Raw genomic sequence first — 19,384 nt, forward strand, 5'->3', positions numbered from 1 at the left:
AACTAATGCAATTACAAAGCCATTTTGATGGAGACACTTTTGCTGACTCCTTCAAACAAGAGAAGTTACTGGCAGGCTCTTATCTCCTCCATCAGAAGAGTGTTCCTGGAAACAGGACAGTCCGTGGCTAGAGATAACACATCGTGGAATCTTCTGCACCTGCTGGGCGGCAGCATCCGCCCTCTTGGTCACGTGTAAGTCATGGTGATAACAGATAGTCATTTCTGTCCCTGTGCAGATCAACACGCTCCATCCCACAGAGCAGAAGTGGTGGCAGTGGCGGTTTCCATCTGCTCAAACAATGTGAAAAGTCTCTAAAAGCCTGCTTTGGAGCTAGGTGCTTTTCAGTCCCTTGCCTTGGGACTGTGTTCTTATAAACCCCACAAGGCGGAGATAACCTGCCCGTTTCTGGAAGTGTACTTTCAACAGGAAAAAGTAAGTGCCCGCAGTGTAAGATATCATCCTGTGGAGACAGGTTCTGTGGTGGGGCCAGGAGCTAATTAGTGACAATCATTCCTATTTCAGATTAGTGACAACCATGCGCTGTACTACTTTCTAATTACAGCACGAGAAACGTGATTTATTTCATAGCACCCAAAGAGGAGCTGGTTTAGTCCTGGGAAAAATGTACCTTTTATGTCCCTCCCCACCGCCCATTTCTCCTTCCCCTACTTCCAGCACACGGCTGGCAGAAGTCTTTCATAGCAGCTGCTTGGACCACCTAACTCTAGCTGATGAGATCTGTGCTTTGAGGATGCAATTGTCCAGGATGGCATTTGTCACATAAAGCACGCCATCATACAGATAAAGACATGCCTCATCACCAGTTGCTCTTAACCACTCTGCTCCCCTTTAATCACGGTGAGCTTGGTACCCCTGCCCTGCGACAGATGATGCCCGGTGACACAGCACCCACTGGGAGCTCTGCCCACAGCCTGACCGACTTGAGCATGACCAGAGCAAAGTGGGGAAGGCTGGGGGTACACTGAGTTACACTGCAAAGTGGGTAAGATATGAGACTACTTTGTTCTTCTTCTTTTAATGTGTGAAACAAGTAGATGTGTAAACGAATACCCTGGAGAGCTTAATGCTAGGGCAGGGTATTTCAAAAGTCAGGTGGTAAACAAGACAGAGAAGCCAAGCAGATGTAGTTTTGTATAGCTGCTTCTTAGTCAGATGTCAGCATCCAAAACAATGTTCAGAGTGAGGCTGATTTTAAAAATAATTTAAAAAAACAGGTAGGGAAATTGTGTGCAGTTTTCATTAACTCTGAGCAAAAAGAAATAACTCTCTGGAACATAATTTTGTTCTGCTTCAAGGGCTGCCACCCTGCTGCCTTAGCTATGTGGAAAGTCAGGGTGCTCCTTCTGTTCTAACATTTATTTTCTGCATCCTTGTTTTATTTTTAACAGCTTACAACAGAAAGAAATGCGTTATCGCATGACTGTCTAGAGCAAATAGTACATTGTGGTTTTGGGCTTGGACACTTGAATGTGTAACTTCCCAGCAACAAGTCCTGTTCTCTCTGTAGGGCACTTCTGGTAACTCATCTCTCCTACTGAGAAGTAAGGAAAACTGTCACCTAGCAAGTGAGACAGCTATTTCTTACAGCCCTCGCACTGGACAAAAAGCAAAAAGATGACAACAGACTGCAATTACTATACAAGACATATTATGCATATTATGCTGTACACAAAGCAGCAGGCCTTACTGATTAACACCAGCACTGGGTCTTGGACAACTGGGATATGGTCCTGACCTGCTAGAGGCTACTGTGCTTCTATGAGCCAAGTCATTTCACTTTTCTGCACTTCGATTTCCCAGTCTGTGAAAATGAGTGTGCTGTGGTTTATTTTTAAGCATTTCAGCAACTGACATACTGTACCTCAAACTCCTTAAATGGTTACATCATTTTTGCTGCTACAAAAAGTTCACTAAAACAGCATTTCAAAATCCCTCTCTATGTATTGTACTTTCTGTTCTCTAGCCTGACTGTGGTTTGACTTCTGGTGTCTGAAGTTTGGGCTACGGTGGTTGTTTGGCTTCAGATGTCAATTGCTAGTGAGCACCAATCTTCTACAGATTTGAATGGGCTGCAATCAGTGGAAACACAGCCAATGCAGCGTTAAGCACTGCTCTACACCTCATTTGTGTAGGTCCTGTGGCTATTTCCTTGATAAGATTATTAATAGCATGTAAAAAGTTAGCAAGTGCCTTTTTCAGATGCATCACTCTTGTGGAACACTTAACAGAGAATTCTAGGCTGAGATCGATGAAGAAAATGTGTAAATTGTTTTGTTTTTTTTTTAAAGAAGAAGAAGAAAAAAGGAAAGGAAAGGAAAGGAAAGGAAAGGAAAGGAAAGGAAAGGAAAGGAAAGGAAAGGAAAGGAAAGGAAAGGAAAGGAAAGGAAAGGAAAGGAAAGGAAAGGAAAGGAAAGGAAAGGAAAGGAAAGGAAAGGAAAGGAAAGGAAAGGAAAGGAAAGGAAAGGAAAGGAAAGGAAAGGAAAGGAAAGGAAAGGAAAGGAAAGGAAAGGAAAGGAAAGGAAAGGAAAGGAAAGGAAAGGAAAGGAAAGGAAAGGACCTGCCAATATGTTTAGTTACTAAAACATTTTTAAGAAAAACTGTACTTTCCATCCCTGTGAAAGACACAATATGTCCATCTTCAGCACGTGTGTCATTTATTGTCTATTGCCAGGTTAGTCAGCAGCTGATAGATACTGGTTTGTTGCCAAAAATAACCAGAACCTTGCAAAATAGTATGGTGACAATCATATCTTCTGCATGGACTGTCCTGCCAGTGGCTTGGGTTTTCTTAGATATATTAATGCTATTAAAAAAGAAACACAGCAAATAAACATGGTTCCTCTCTTCTGAGGTCTGCCTCATTTTTGCAGTCAGCTGCTGCACCCAAGCCATCAGTGAGCTGCGAAACTGTGCTAAATGGGCCGGAGAGCAGCTGAGGCCAGCGGTGTCAGACTGTGGGGAGACCCAAAGACAAAGGAAGGGATCTTTACAATACAGAGAGGAAATATGGCCAGGATTCGATTTAGCTTAAATCTAGCAAAGCTACCCCAGAATTACCAGCAGCTGAGAAACAGCACAATTATGGTGCATATATTTTAACAGGCAGAAGTCAATGGGATGTTCAATAGGCACAATACTGAGACAGCCCCCATAGGCAGGTACTTTCACCGTGCATGGGAAGAACAATTTGTATCACTCTGAGAGCTGATAAAGGCAATATAAAATCGCTTTGCCATGCTAATAAGGAATCGTTACACTGCTGGAGCAAAAAAAAAAAATGTAATCCTTCAGCATCTGTTCACATGATTAACATCACTGATTATTCATGCGATCACCTGAGGAAAGACCAGATGGTTTATTTCCTGGGTTTGAACCTCTGCTTTTTAGCTTAAGAAATCTGCCCCTCTGAAATTAGCTGAAGGAGTCATGCTGTTAGCAACACAGTAATGCTACTGGGAGGTAAGCAGTACATCTTGTCTTCTGCAACTGGATGCCACAGGAAAGTCCAACACGTTGCAAAGATGTCACATACTTTCCCTCAAAGGAAACGTGCTAATGCAGCTGAATTCAGTGAATTCAAGCCAAGCATCGGTCATTTTTTCATGACCTCACTTCCCCTTCTCCTGCCTGGGACCTTTGACTTTAAATGAAGGGTCACTGGCCTGCAGCCTAAAGGGAGGCTGCTCTTCAGTACCGGCAGTACAGGAGAAACACCCATCACAGGGATCAGTCACAGATCTGAACACACCCTATCCTGTGCAAAAGCCTTTCACATCTAGGAGTCCATCACATGAGTTCTAAAATCACACATGAAGTGAGAGAGATTAAATTGCTGAATAAATCTTTTCTAACCATTATTTTCAACTGTTCTATAATAAGCAGTTTTCTTGCTGCCCCCGCCGTGGAGCAGCTTATCTTTCAGCACTATTTCCTACTCTACCCATCAGCACTGCTGCTAGAGTCAGGACTTTCTCTGCTTTAATTGATGCAATCCTACCATTGTCTAACACGCTTCTTTCAAATGTAATTGTATCCAACCTATAGCAACAAATCTGCAGTGAAATGTGAAAATTAAGGAACTGCAAAGAATTACTTGAAAGTAATATCAAAAAATGGATTCTGCTGTTAAGCAAAGTAAAACAGGAACATTTCCAATGTGTATGACTTCCATTATTTGCATACTTCTGTTACTGAAAACAGGAGAGTGTCTTCCAGTAAATCTGGTCAACTAAATGACTCATATGACTTCTGAAGTGACCATGGATTGCTTCTGGGCTGCATGCGCTCGCAGGAGTTCTCGTGTCCAGGGTGGATCAGACAAAAAGGAGAACTGAAAATGGCTGACTGTAAAGATGGCTGCACACTGCACTTCCTTGTTTGTATCAAAATTAAATAGAAAACATTATTAACCATTTTAAACTTTAAATGATGCGACCCCTGGTGCCAGGACACCAGCAGACATTCATACAAGTACATGCACTTCATTCATGCCCATCCTGCACGGTAGCCAGGCATTGCACAAACAGACTAAAGGACTTTTGCGTTCATGTCCTCAACCTGCACACGTCTCCCCCAGCAGGCACAGACAGGCTATGTGCCCTTTGCACAGGCAGTCTGAGGCTTCCCACCATCCTGTTTACATTCAATTACTCTTTCTGCAATATTTCCAGTTCCAAGTCTAGGAAAAATGGAAGCTAATAGAAAAACATATGTACACAGTGGAAAATCCAGGCCGGCACTTTAAGTTGATTACTGCAGTGCCGGTGCTCAGCCTATAACACCTGACCTAAGCCTGCTTTGGGGCCACGAGTGAGCCCAGCAACTGCAAGGTCTGGCAGGCAGAGCCATCAGAAAAGCAGTCAGCTCATCTGCTCTCTGTTTCCAAGGATCTTGGAGGTCACTGGCTCTTAGCAATGGTCACCACTAGGAGCCATCTTACAGGTCTAACACTCCAGCTCCAAAAATAGAAGAAAGTAAGAATAGCATTGATTGAGCAATGCATAAGTGAAACTATTTTTCAAGACAGAAATCAACTGTGAGAGAAATTCTGAGTTTAGAAATGGTGAAGGTTTCACAGAGGAAAATGTACAGAAATTGCAGTGGAAGAGGAAAGCTTAGAAGTACAGGTATACGCACCGGCCTCCAAGAGGAAGAAGGACATTTCTTCTAGGGCAAAAGCTATTTGAAGAGTGGTGTGAGTTCCTCCTGAATTTGACACAGAGAGAAATCACTGTGGTCCCTAATATTAAGCGTGAATGTTAAGCATGTTAAGCATTACCATAGTGTAGGTACTGAATGGAATTCTGCACAAGTCCCAAATCTCTGTGCACTATTTCCTGTGGGGTAAAATCTACCAATTTCACCAGAACTGCTGTGTTATGAATATGAGTAGATCTAAACCCAACAAAGAGAAATGTGGTGTTCAGATTTTTTGTCTCTGCCTTTTCAATACAGATTTAAATCCTCACTCTTTTGAATGCCAATGGACATAATAAGGAACAGCTTTAAAGATCAGGAGTTTGCTTGTGTGTGGTACATAGCCAAAGTTCACTTCCTGCAGCGTCTGAGCAATGAATACCATCAGCACAGTTCTCTGTGGGAGCTGAGGGTCACCACGAAACCTGAAAAATCAGGTTACCATTGAGACCTGAAAATAATTTCCTGAAAAACAATGTTCTCCCTCTACAATTCTGGAAGAAAATTTCTGAAAAAAAATCTGGGCTGTGCCATGAATCCTGCAGAGGAAGAATGGCCCCCAGGACTAGTTTGCCTTTCTCCCAAGAGATAACCTGGAGTCTCAAGGATTTCTTAGACATGCACACCAGGGGATTCAGCTGTCAGAAGACAGTATCACCACAAATTGAGGTAGTAATGCAGATGTTACTTTCACTGCATCCCTCAGAGGCTTCCTGAAGCCTGTCCTACAGCTGGAGCTTTTTTCATGCCATTCTATGCTCACAAGAGAGAGCAACCAGCAGCTGAAAATAATGCACCTGGGCTGGTGTAGAAAAAAAATGGAGGTGTTCTGTGAATGGGAAGTCTTAAGCCACGGGGAAAGCAGTATTTACTTCCAAAGAAGCAGAATTTCTCTTCCAGAGAAGGAAAAAGGTATTTAAAATTCACCTGCTAAGCACACTTAGGGCCACATGGCTTTCTCTTCCTGACCTTACTTAACCTTGAAGTTTTCATCATCTTGCTCAACCCTGCAATCATCTATTGTAATAAGGGGCATAACAAACTCCTCTTCACAGCTAATGTCAAGCAGAGGGAAATTATAGCTTCATTTCTTTGGAAAAACACTAGCAGATTGTTATCTTGGCACTGATTATGAACAACACCGTGAGCATGAAGGATAGGACTGAACTGTTTCCGCTCCAACCTTCCCATAAGCCTCACAGCGTTACATGGGACGTGACATCCAGCCACATCTTTAGAGAAGGACAAACGAGCATGGCTAAAGCAAGGTCAGGGCCGAAGCACAGAACCACAGCACTGCTGGGACCAAAATACATCGACCCCTCACAACGATACACTGGTCTAATTAAAAGGAGTTTAAAGCTGATTCAGTGAGTGCTTTTTAGCCTAACTAAAATTCACCTAGCGTATTTCACTGTGGTACCCAACTAGATTAAGATTTACTGATACAGGCTGTTTTAAATTGCATGCAGAATATCTATTCTGGGAAAGGGAAAAGAGAAGGAAAAGAAAGGGAAAAGAGAAGGGTGTTGGATCCTTTCAACAAACAGGGCTTTCAAGTTTAGCTAGGAAAAAGCTGTACTGAATAAGGGACCCATGCAGTCGAAGAGCTCACCTTCCCCCTCTCAGCCAGCTTCCTCTGCCTCACCTGTTGTGCATCTCTGTGCACAATTCAGGATGGCCAAAGGGGGACTGGGATTTGGGAGTACAGGGTGTTCTCCCACATAGCTGGGTGCAGATGCTGGCATACTTCTTTGGAGCGGGTGGGGGAAAGGAGATGTATGCAGTTCTCCCTGAGTTAGCCTCAGGTTATAAAATTACATTCAACTTCCTTAAGCTGTCTGGAAGGAACATTTGGGGCTGCAATGCATTTGGCAGAGTATGGGGGGGGGAGGGGGGGGCTGGGGTTACTGACCCAGGTTTCAGAGCTCTGCAGAGCATGGGAAGGGACATCTTACCTGTGCATGCCTACATCCTGACAGTAGAGGAGGAGGGAGGCGGGCTCTGTGTAACCTGAGTGCCCGAGGGGTACTGGGATGTTCGGAGGGCACAAGGACATGAGGCACTGTTCTGCTGCTGAGTGGCCTGGGCAGCAGCATCTAGCCGAAGGCCAGAGGGCAAGAAAACATCACAGCTGAGAGACGTGAAATCCTGGATCAGTATCCAAGAGGGTGGTGCACTCTTGGGTGTTGGGAGGAAAGCAGCCCAAGGCTAGCTCACCACCAGCCTCTGGGCTCTGAGGTCTAATCTGATGCTTAAAGACAGAGCAGCGGCAGCCCTGCCACAGTCGGACACCCCAGGCTCAAGCTCAACTGTACTGCACAACACACAGCAGCCATATGCTTAGGGCAGCTGCGTGTGGGAGGAGAGCAGTGAGATCCAAACATTTTCTCTCTCTGTCCTCTCCTTCCCCTCTGCCCCCAGAAACTGTGCCACTTTTGGCATGCTAGATGTAGCAAGACAGCAGCTGGCAGTGCTGTCCCCAGACTTGGCCACTGCCATGGAGAATCTGCTTCTGAAAGCAGTCAGGACTGGAGCCCCTCAGGGGTGCTCAGAGCACGCACAGCCTCTGCGGCATCATCAGACCCTGTGCCACGGAGCAGCAGAGTCAGGCTCCTACCCTGCACCCCGAAAGCCGCAGACAGACCTGGCCACCACCGCTAGCAAAGCAGCAACATCACGCAGAACCAAACCTGCCTGTCAAAATAGATTAAGCCTATCTTTCCCTCAATGCAGAATGAAAGCAGCAGTAAGCCCTGCTTTGTCAAGAAATCAGCTGGGGTCAATGTAAGCAGCAAAAGAGCTTTTGTAGCTGGCTTGTATGGCCCTCCTCCAGGAGCTCTGGCCGCCTTTAAAAGGCATCTGTAGAGGGCTACCAGAAGAGTTGAGTGAATCACCTCTCTGCTGGCTCCCACCATAAGGGAACAGAGAGCCCAACCCTTCTTCTCTGCACCTCCCTATAAATCTCTTCTTAGGGATTAAACTCTTTCCCAACCATTGGAAAATCCAGCTCCAGATGCCTGACCTACACTCGTGGGCCCAGTCGATAGGGAGTGGAGGGAGATATCACATTTGTTTCTCAATTGATTGAAAGACCAAAAGAAGCTGAGTCAGACAAATCCCTTGGTTTCCTCACACTCCACTCCCTTTGCTTTGGGGAGCTCCAACGTGCTGGGAGGGGAGATAATGTTTGGCAAGAGCAAAAAGGAGCTTGCAGGAGAAGAAATAGGGAAGTCCACCTCCCAGAAATTACTGTAAAATCTGACTCTCAAAGATAGGCTGGTGAGACTGGGAGGAAGTGGAAAATCGTCAGGCCAGGAAGGCTCCATTTGCTACTCAGAGAGCAGAAAGGCTGGTCACTACCAGCGGATGTCTCCCGTTTTGTTATCACTTCCTGCTGGGCTGCCCAATGGGAAGGTGAAGATTTAGTCAGCCCATGGCTCCCCCACTTCCACATGCTGTGTCCTTTGAAAGAACTCCTTCGTTTTCAGCCCAGATATTTTATCATGCCAGAGAGTTGGTGCAACCAGTTCCCGCAGTCCCCTGCAAGTCCACAGCAAGGGCACAGAGGGGTGCAGCCATGCCCTGGTGGGCCATGATGGCCACCAGCAGCTGGTCCTGATTAGAGCAGCCCCAGGATGCTGCAATCTCTTCTCTAATATTGCTCTCGGCAGTGCTGGGGCCAGCTTGCAACCTGTCCTCAGATCAGGGAGTTATAATTAATTGGCTATGGCTCCCTGTAGGATCTGGGCACAGCTCAGATCCCAGCCTTCCCATTTTAACTTGAGGCTAACACTTATCTCAGTCCTACATTGCTGTAATTAGTTTTTCCCCAGTACAAACCAGGACTGTTAGTGCGGCATGTGAAATGGAAAAGATAGAGGGACAAAAGTATGTGAATTTCTGTGAGTTTTGACTACCGTTCAGGCAAGTTTCTGCTGTTTACTTTGCTGTGGTATGAAGGCCCTACCTCAGTGAGGAACCTATAGAACCGAGGCCATACATAAATCAACCCTGAGCAATGCAGGAAAAGTACAGTATGCATTTCTCCCATAAAGGTAACAGTAAATAATCTACTAAGTTAATGGTTCACTGATGCAACTCAGTTTAAGAGGTAGAAAAAAAAAAAACAGGGATGTTTTATCTATGACCCTTGGCTTAGGTCTGAGATACAGCTTTAACTGAAGAGCAAAGGTTAACTGTAATAGAAAATGTTGGCATTACTATAGCTTAAAAGCAACATTCTGACTTTTTCTGTCAGAATGAAGACAACTTCTCTAATGATGGCAACAGAGCCATAAAAAGGCAATTGCAGAGAATTATTTGGCAATGTTTCTTCGAAGAAGACAACAGGAGTAGGTGGAAAGAAAAGACCTGGGGAAGAGAGGAGACTTCGTATTAACTTGAAAAGCACAGAGAGAAGCAATACAGTCAAGAGAGCTCTCTGATGGGAGAAACATCTTTTTAGACAGAGAAAATCTGAGTAAAATTCATGCCTTAAAAGCTGTGCCCAGGCAGAGCTTTCACTGTGCGCTCAGTATTATCCTACCAGACAGAGAATAAGCAAAGAAGCAAGATGAAAAAATAATTAGGCAAATAGTAGGAACTCTTTGAACAAATGTTGCCTTTGGGTAGCACATACATGTAAAGGAGAGCAGAACACACTGCCTCAGCCAGGGGCCAGCCTTCCAAAATGCAGCTGGGGGGAAATACATATATTTTTCTAGCTGAAAATCTAACAAGCAGCGTAAGACTGGAGGGTACTGCCATCGCTTTGTTTGGCTGACAACTGGTAATACCCTGGGGCATGATGAGGGGAGGGAAATTCACCCCTGGCAAATAGGAACAGCAAGTCCCTGTTCTTGACTGGTAGTACAGCGCATTGGTACTGAACCGGTTAGCTTGCACAGGAATAGCATGAAGCAAAATGACAGTGAGGGCAGCATGAGAAACTGACAAGCACCAAAAAAATAAAAAAATAAAAATTAATTGAAAGCAGTCAGTCTCCACTGAGGGGAATTTTCATGTGGCTTTTCTGGCACTGTCTTTTTGAAAACACTAGGGTTTTGCTACCCTTTTAACTTCTGGAGTTCTCACAAAACCTCTAAACCAGGTCTTTATTTATAATAGGAATTTTGAAACTATTTTTTGCATTCTTTTAGACTCGTTCAATTCTTGACCCCAATTACATTGAATAATGTGGTTGCGACTAACATAAATATAGTTCCGTTATAAATCAGGACATGTTTGCCTGGAGACAGCCCTTTTTCTTCCCCTTGCTCATGTTCTGCAGCTGTCCAAATACATCCTCACACTCCCTGGAACCTGCAGCACAGTCCTACTGCCACAGCTGGTGGGGGCAGAGGTAATGGACTGCAGGCTTCCCTCCCTTCATGCCCAGCCAGCAAGCCAAAGCATGTTCCAGTTTACACTGTGACACTGAAACGCTGAAAGAAAATCCTGTTCCTGTGAGGGGTGTTCGCTCTGCCTGCCAGGGATGAGTGCCGTCCGTGTCAGTTTGATCAAGATGCTGTAGCTGGCTGGTTGGCTCCCTCGGGCACTGTTCGGTCTTGGCTTATGTGGAGCAAACATCTCTAAGCAAAGACTAAATGATTCCAGGAGTGCAACCAAAACTGAGTATTCAAGGCTTTCCAGAGTGGGGATTATTAAAAAGACAGCAATTGTCATCAGATATTAGTGATATCACTTTTGATTGGAATAGGAAATAACATCTTTACTAGGGTTTTCTGCTGGTGAATGCTGATCTTTACTGTCATGCTGCTGTGATACGTCAGGTGCTGTATCAACACCAGGACAACTAGGGGAATCAGGAATCCAGAACAGCATTTTATTCATCCTGTCTTCCCCACCAAACAGAACATGTCAGGAATGTTTTGTATTAAATGATACAAGGGGCAGGACACTGATGAGAAAAACAGGACCACATATCTAACCAGAACTAAGTTTTCACCATGTTCCTTGCAATTCTCTTCTTCTTCACTTCCTTCTGTCAGCTTGCCAAAACAAAACCTGAATTGTCCCAAGACAGGAGAGTCAGCTGTGCTTCTAACAGTTTCAGACTCCACTGAAATTCAAAAGACCAAAAGAACTCCTGGGAACCTTTTGGGTTCCCACCCCATTTCCCAGTTCAGTAGGCCTGTACAAAGAGGTCACACTGGATAAGCCTTGACAGGTTTAATGAGAGAGCAGGGCTCAGCATCTTCCTGCAAATTCATCCCAGCTCAGAACCTGCTCCTTCAAAAGCCTATTCATGCATAAACTCCTGCTGAAGTCAGTGACATGGTAAAACACCCCTAAATGAGGGTCTCTGACATCTTGTGTGAGAGTTTTAACCGTAGAAATGTGTTTTCAAATGATACTTAAACAACACCAAGTCTCTGAACTGCCATTAGCAAACACCAAGCAGGTCAAAAAGAAGAGAACTTAATTTTCTGCCTACAAGAGGACCTAAAACTCAAATTCTATCATTCGTACTAATGTCTCAGGCTTACACCATGTTTTGTCACTGTCTGAGATGTTTGCTTGTGCAGTAAGTTGAAGGTATATCTGTTTAAGTGCTGAGTTTAATGCATTTTTACTCCCTTAAACCTCCAAAGCTCCAGCTGCTGCTCAGTAGCTTCTGGTCTGAATGTCCCATGCTAACACACCCGGCCGGGGCACAGGCATGTCAGCCCCAGCTCTGCCCAGCAAACTCGCTGGATGCAAGAACTGCCTGCATCTCCCTACACTACTCAGGCAAGTGAGCAAGCTGAGTGTTCCCCGTGGAACGTGGTCACCTTCCTCTTACAAGACTATTGCCTTCATCCCCCACCTTCACCAGCAGTTCAGTGGCTAGAGGCTTCCCATAAAATGGGAGCCTGGAAGGGAATCAGGTTTAATTCCTTTTTGTGAGTAGCACAGCTGCTACCCACAGGTATTGTAGGAAGGGAGGAAGGGCTTTCTCAGCCCTGGCAGGAGCCACTGTTCAACTTTGCATTGAGTCATTAAACAGTGACTGAGCCAGAAAGAGGGGCAGGAACAGTGAACGAGACTAATTCTCAGCCTAAAGCTAAAACTACTGAGGTGACCTACAGAATACGTGAACTCCTGCCCCTGCTGCATCCACCAGCTTAGGACTTTAGGTACAATTAAATAATTATGAAGTGCACCACCACAAAGTGTCCACTTGCCTTGACCTATGACTGTGTAGTATTTATGACTCTTTTCCATACATACCCTGGTCACAGATGTTGAACTTAGAGAATACTCACTCAAGGGCAGATTCTGATTCATTAACACAGAAGAGGAGCTATTCCACAAATAATCCCATTGAGACTAACTGGACTTTCAAGCCTTACTGCCCAACTCCGTACTCTCTTCCATCAAAAGGTTAATTGGAAGTAAAATACTACAGGATTATTTTTATCCACTGGGGTTTTATTTCAAAATACCTCCGTGCTTTCAGAACACTGAGTTTAGAAAGTTCACCCATTAGAGTGCAGTACTTCGGCATGAAGTGAAAGTTTGCAGCTACACGTGATCCCGGAAACTCTGCAATACATGCTGAAGTGCAGTATCATAGTTTTGCAATTAGATTCATATTCTAAAAAAGAACAGAGATAAACCAAGAAATAGTTCTCCTATAATATGGCAAAGAGCTACAAGAGTTTAAATGAAATTTGCAGACAGCTGCTTCCTTGCGTCTTTGCGTTACCCTGGGCTAAGCAATGGGGAAAAGTTAGTGTGGAGTAAGAAAGCCCTCATGCCCTCTTTGGACACACTGCAGCAAGTTACGCTGCTGAAGTTCTTATCATGAGAGGAGAGGCCACCTCTTGGTACCTCAGGAAGCCTGCTTGCAGCTGCGGTGCTAAAGCCCAGTTCCACGCTCTGTATCGGAGTGTTACCTGCACAGACACTGAGCCAGCATTGTGGTAGCTCCGAGCTGCTCTAAGTGAGGGCTGCTGCTGTGAGGGGCAGGGCTGATCATGTCATCTCTTTCCTTATGCAAGCACTGACCCTTGTGTGACTGCACAGGGAACCAGACCTGACCCACATGAGAAGCAACCCGACAAAAAAACTATTCACACATCAGCCAGGCTGTGTACTCCACACGCACTGGAACTCGGCCGGGGCAGTGCAGGCAGTGAGGCGCTTTCTGAGGAGCAGCCTGCACCTGGGCTAGCACAAGGCGGTCAGGATGCTGCAGGCTATGAGGCTCTGCTGTCACGCTAACCTCGTGAAGTCAGTGGGAAGGAGATGGCAGGACAGGTGCTGAGTGGATATCCGCACTGCAGATATCTGATGTACATGGGTTCAAATGGAAAATTAGGTTGCTTTTATAGGCTGTTGTGAAACTCTCTGGAGTGTTTCATAAACAAACATTTGCATCTTGGACACCTTTTAACATTTCTTCAGACACCGATGTTGAGCAAACGAGATACATATGTTTTCTTTGTAAAGTTTCCAAACACAGTTGCCTCAACTCTTATTTAAATGTCAGTGGGAATCTAAGCTAGGTAAAAGAGCTCAAGACAGGGCCTTTGGGTGAAAGAATATTGAAAATTATTTATCCAAAAGATTAGAGAAGATCTAGTATACTGCAATGTAATGTTTTGCAACGGCAGGCATTTCACACGCATCAATACTTCTATTTGATCATGCACATGCCAGGGAAGAACGCAGCCTGTGCAACCTGCTGCCGCCAGATGCGTGAAGGAGCTGCCATGCCCAACGCCTACCCTGTAATGCACAGCACAAGGGGTGATGGGAGGCAGCAGCACCCAAAGCTGCCCATCTAAGCACCCAGAGTTTCACTCACGCACTGCCTCCCCCAAACAGAAGCTTGCAAAGGGCCTCACTGATACCTGTCATGCAAGCATCGCAGGAACAACCAGGCTTTTTGGTTTGCAGAGTTAACTTCAGCTCAGTGCAGGACTGTATTCAATACATATGTTTTCTGCAGGGTTCTTTACTAGAAATAGGTGGGACCTCATATAGTTCATGCTGAAAGATTGTCTCCTTACAGACTTTTTAGTTGTTTTCACCCAAGGAGCATTTGAGTGGGGGACAGAGCATTTGTACGAAGCTAGGCCATTGCAATCCATACATGTTGTGTTTCAGGTTATCCAGAACAGTATGTGTCTCACAATGGCTGTTCAAGTCATGGCAAACTTGTGCATAAACCCACGCCGGAAAATAATGAGGAGGTTACTCAGGGTTTGGTGCTGGGAACAGAAGCCTTGGATCAGCTACAGAGGTGTAAATCTTGCCTCAGTGGGCTTAAAGAGAATCATAAAGGAAGATTTATTCCCAACACTCTCTCTTGCAGGACATGCCTTGCACAAGCAGATTAAACCTGCAAGCACAAACAGCACCTTGCTTCTCCCTGGAATAATACATCTCCAAAACCTCTTTTCATTGTACAGCAGTGTACTTCTGGGACTACTGATTTGAAATCAGCAGTTAGCTATGGCCTTACACCCACCTAACAGAGCAGAGTTTGCTCTGTTGTCTGTTTTGTTGAAATGTGACTACCCTTCCTTCGTACCCCTTCCCTCTCTCGTGCAGATGCTGACCACAAGGAAAACCACAATGATAAAGCTGTTTTCTCTTATTAGTCCATTTTTGTAAACAGTTTTGAATGCATGAGCATAGCTGCTTGGTGTAAGCTAAGGAATGGAAATCTCCACTGTGACCTGAAATGCTAATGAACAAACCTGTGTTTCTTTAGCTTGAAAGGAGAATGTTACCTGGGTAAAGCTGTATCCAAAAAATCTATATAAAAATAAAAGTGAATATAGGTGCAAAAATAATGCAGAATCAGCTCCTAATTGCTCCCATACTTACACTATTCTGATAATTTTTTTTCAGCTCTGCTGGAGCATTTTTTGTTTTCATCTCCCTTTTCTTTCTTTTATTCAGTTATTGACAGTCGGAGAAAATATTACAATATACTCAATGTATCTAAAAAAATGGGCCTGACTCATTAGGCTGAGTCAATCTAACATATTTTTCAAATTATACTCGTATAGTCTAATTTTAAACCATTTTAATGTAATTTAAAAATGTTTCAGATTTTGGCAGAAAAAAAAGGCAGCTAGCAGTGGTAGAATAAAGATCCAGCTGGCAGGGAGATAGAAAGGAGAAAACAATTTTGAGAAATACATTGTAAATGGTAAGGAACTAAATATCTACTATAATGAAAGCAAATGGATTTTAAATAACCCAGCTAAATTGTTTATGTATTTTTTAAATAAAAATAATTAACCATCTTACAAAAACAAAACCTTCTTAAATACAATGTACTTACAGAGGCTCTTGAGTGGAAAAAGCTTTCTACTGCTCTGGCTTATAGAAAAAGCACACGAAAAAAACTCTTGCCTCTAAAACCACGTACTAACAAATGCTGTGTTTTGTTCTCACATTGCTCTGCAAGAAAATATTATCTAGTAGCTTTCTGAAATACAGATAATTAATTATTAGCTGTCTCAAACATAGATATGCAAAAAAAAAAATCAAACCAAAGCTAGCTTTTTCACCTGCCATTCTCACAGGCAGTAGTCTGTACTGATTATCAGATGAGCTGTCTTTACTGAAAAGTGTGGATGCTTCTAGATAGACTTCTAACAGAACAAATCCTCAGAAAAATGGGCACTATTTTTTTCTCAAAAGAAAATGAAAATATTGAAAACAAGTATGATCTCTCTACTTGGCCTTTTCATAGTAATGTACAGTAATTGAGACAAAAAGAAGCAAGGTTGAAAAGCACCACATGTTCAACTGAAAATGAGATGTATTTAATTTTTTTTTTTTTTTTTTTTTTTTTGAAACTGCTTAAAGCAGGTCTCAAAAGTAGGCAAGATTGTCTGAGGTAAGGTACATCTCCTATCATTTACCTGTTTGTCCTCCCAGCATAGATGGGAAATTTTGTCACAGGAAAACCCTGCCACAGCGTGTTAGATGTATGGCCCAGCTGGGAACATCACCCAGCTGAGGCCACCGGGTAGCACAGCCCTTTCCTCAGGTCCTGCTCTTAAAACTCATAGGTTTGATTTGGGGCTTTAGGTGCTCGCTGCACCTTGTTCACTGGGGGGAGATCTCTCTGGTGTGAAGTGCGAATTGACCAGCAACAGGCAGCCGGGGTTGAACACTGAGCTGCGACTGCTCTGGTTAAAGCCACCAACAAAACTGGCAACAACTTTGAGGAGCGTTATCCCAAGAATAAAGAAAATCACCTAGCTGCATCACCTTGCAAAACCTCATTGTTGGAGGTTTCTGAAGTCTGTCTGCTGGCCATTCTCACCACCAGAGCCTCCCCCTCTGTTCATGACTTAGCATCCCATCAGGCAGGTACACTCATAGCCACCCTGCTCCCAACTGAGGGCTGAACAGCCACAGCTGTGCTCAGCGGCCTCCTGATCCTATGATGCTAGTTGGGTGGTGTGGAACCGGTCTAGGAGGTGCCTCTCACCAGATACTGCTTAGATTAGTTGCTAATGACAAGTGTCTCGCTCTCCTTTTCTTTCCTCAAGGCTGTTTGCTCCAGCCACCAGGAGGCTTAGGGTGGGTGCACTGAGCTGGGAAGGATCCTGCCAGACTCAGTCCTACATGCACAACCCCTGCCCAGCCCGCAGCGCAGCGGGGCTCCCCATGGTGCCTCCAGCATTGCAAACGGCAAACTGCTTCTGGGGTGAGCATAGGCACAGCTTCAGCGGCACAAAGGTGAAACAGTATCAGGAGATACTCTGATTAAAATATATCACTCATAAAATTACTGTGGTACACACAATAAAAATAAAACTATATAAAAAAAAAAAGAATCAAAGGGTTAAAGAGATACAGCACTACAATTAACTAGACATTCATATTCTTTGATTTTTTTTTCTTCGCGATTCTGCCAAAACCAACCTATAACCACAGCGTTCAATTTTTCAAGTATATTTGCCCGAGGCAAGGCAAATTTTTGCACCTACACACGTGGGCTTTTTCCAGGCATGTATGTGGCTGTTGTGAGTGCTATTATCCTTCATTAAAAGTGATAGATCTTCAAGATAAACAAGCACGGATTACCATTCCCCAGCTGAGTCGGGATCTATTACGTAAGTAGTCACTCAGTTTCTATAGTTCAGCTTTACAAACATGAAGTTATATATGCTTTCTCAGTGTCTCTCATCACATTATAATTTATTTTCTCTTTACCTGGAAACTTATAATTTTTCAGAAACCAAAACAGTTTCTGTTACTAAATATTAACCAAGTACTGCAAATACGTACATTACACTGGGGGGTGTTAGCTCAGCAAAAACTAGCTTAGTTCCAAAACAGAAAGTTTTTTATAAAATACTCATTAAAAATCTCCAGGTGAAATTACACGCTCATGCAAGTTTGTTTTCCAATAACTAGAATGTAGTAGATTTTTTTCATTCGTTGTGAAAAAATAAAATAAAATAAAAATCAGTAATCATATTCTGTGAGAAAGCTTGTCTGAAGTGATAAGAGGTTTCCTAGATCAGTACACAACGATACCTGGATACATCAGGATGAAACAAAATTTTAAAAGAAGAGAAAAGATAGAAGAGAAAGAAGAGAAAGAAAGGAACATATTATCTGACATTAAACTGACAGCCAAAGATCAAATTTTCATAGTAGTGTTAATTTTAGTAGGCTTTTTCAAGGAGGTTGCTTTTAGCCCCCATACACAGCTAACCTCTCAATCAACTCCTTACATTAGTTGTTGGCTAGCCCGAAAGCTCCAAGCTAAGCTACTCAAATGGCCAGTAAGCATGCTTGTGTCTCAAAGCACTGCAAATAGTTTCCGTTTCCATGAATGAAATCAATGCACAGAAGGAGGATGGCAGGAGCTCGCAAGAAATTGTGCCTTCATATTATCTGTAGTGTAGGCAAACGGCCCTAGTTGTTATGTCCATACACTAAGTGCTCTGGGGGCAGCCTCTGGTCCACAAATGTCTGCATTTGGTAGGAGCAATGTCTATGTGCAATAGGCAAGAGGCTGATTGCTTTTGCTTTTACACCCATCCACGCAGTCCAAAATGGATCCTTCTAATGTACAATGGCTCAGACATGGCTCTGCCTCCAGGTGTTCATTTCCAAAGTGACGGCAAACGTCTGCTTCTTAGACGCTGGCCAAGTTCACCATGTAGGGAATTTGGGCTAGCTGGAAAAGAGCTATTCCATTTCATGCAAAATAATGTTGGCGTTTGAAATTTGTCTTCAACAGAGTACAAAATAAAACCAAAACCTCTCAAATATCCTGGGAGACAAAGCCTTTCACCCCCAACTCCATGGTCAGCAGTAAGAGCATTCATTGATCTGGGGAAGACTCAAGGTTCAAGTCCCTGCTCTGAACCAGGAAAACATTGACTTGAATCTGGATCTCCCACATCTCGGATGAGTGTCCTAACCACTAAGTTTGGGTGGAGCTCTTCCTCTTGCTTTACCCCACCCTGGATCTGATGACATTTTTACTGGAACAGATACATTTGTGAATAAGGGGGAGAAAAAAAAAAAAAAAAAAAAAGAAAAAAGGAAAAAAAAGAAAGAAACAAAGAAAGAAAGAAAGAAAAAAAAAGGCCAAAAACTCAGGAACAAGTCTGATATGAAAAAATCACGTCTGGATGTTCAGAATCCGTCAGAATCTGGATTTATTCATCCATTTTGAAAATGGGTAAGAACGTGATGCTTTCACCATCTGAAGGACCCCATTAGCAAATACAAGGCAGGCCTGTTCGGCAGTAGGGGAATGGGACTTGTTGAGTGAAACAGAGGGAAATGCATCCACTGCACATTTCAGAGTGCTCCGCAGGACTTACTCAGCAGCAGCCAGAGCATGGGGACAAAGGAAGAGATGATGCCAAAGGTTTCAACAGAATGTAGGTCGTCCCACCACTCTCCCAGTCATGGAAAACATACTGTAGGAGCAGGGAGAATGCATGTGGAGGCTCCCTTGAGCGTCCCTGAGGCACGGAGAGTGGGGTAAAGGGTGAATTTAATCTCCTCCCTCTCCTGCCAACTCCTTGAAATGCAAGACTGACTGGGCACTGTGAGGTAGGTCTGGGGCTTTTCAGAGGAAAATGCCAAGCACTTCAGCCGGTGAATTTGCCTGGAAGCCTCATGCCCCAGCTAGCTCCTGTTTTCAAATCAGGGC

At 43.9% G+C, this 19,384-nt stretch overlaps 1 long non-coding RNA gene across 1 annotated transcript; it reads left to right on the top strand.

The window, feature by feature from the left end:
* The first annotated feature begins 236 nt into the window (after positions 1 to 236).
* LOC311443644 lies at positions 237 to 18,777 on the top strand. The gene is made up of 3 exons (XR_014697373.1): positions 237 to 439; positions 867 to 1,006; positions 18,458 to 18,777. It is a non-coding gene; the product is annotated as an uncharacterized lncRNA (long non-coding RNA).
* The last annotated feature ends 607 nt before the right edge of the window (positions 18,778 to 19,384 follow it).

Source organism: Aythya ferina (genome assembly GCF_964211825.1).
Source record: "Aythya ferina genome assembly, chromosome: 12".
NCBI classification, from domain to species: domain Eukaryota; kingdom Metazoa; phylum Chordata; class Aves; order Anseriformes; family Anatidae; genus Aythya; species Aythya ferina.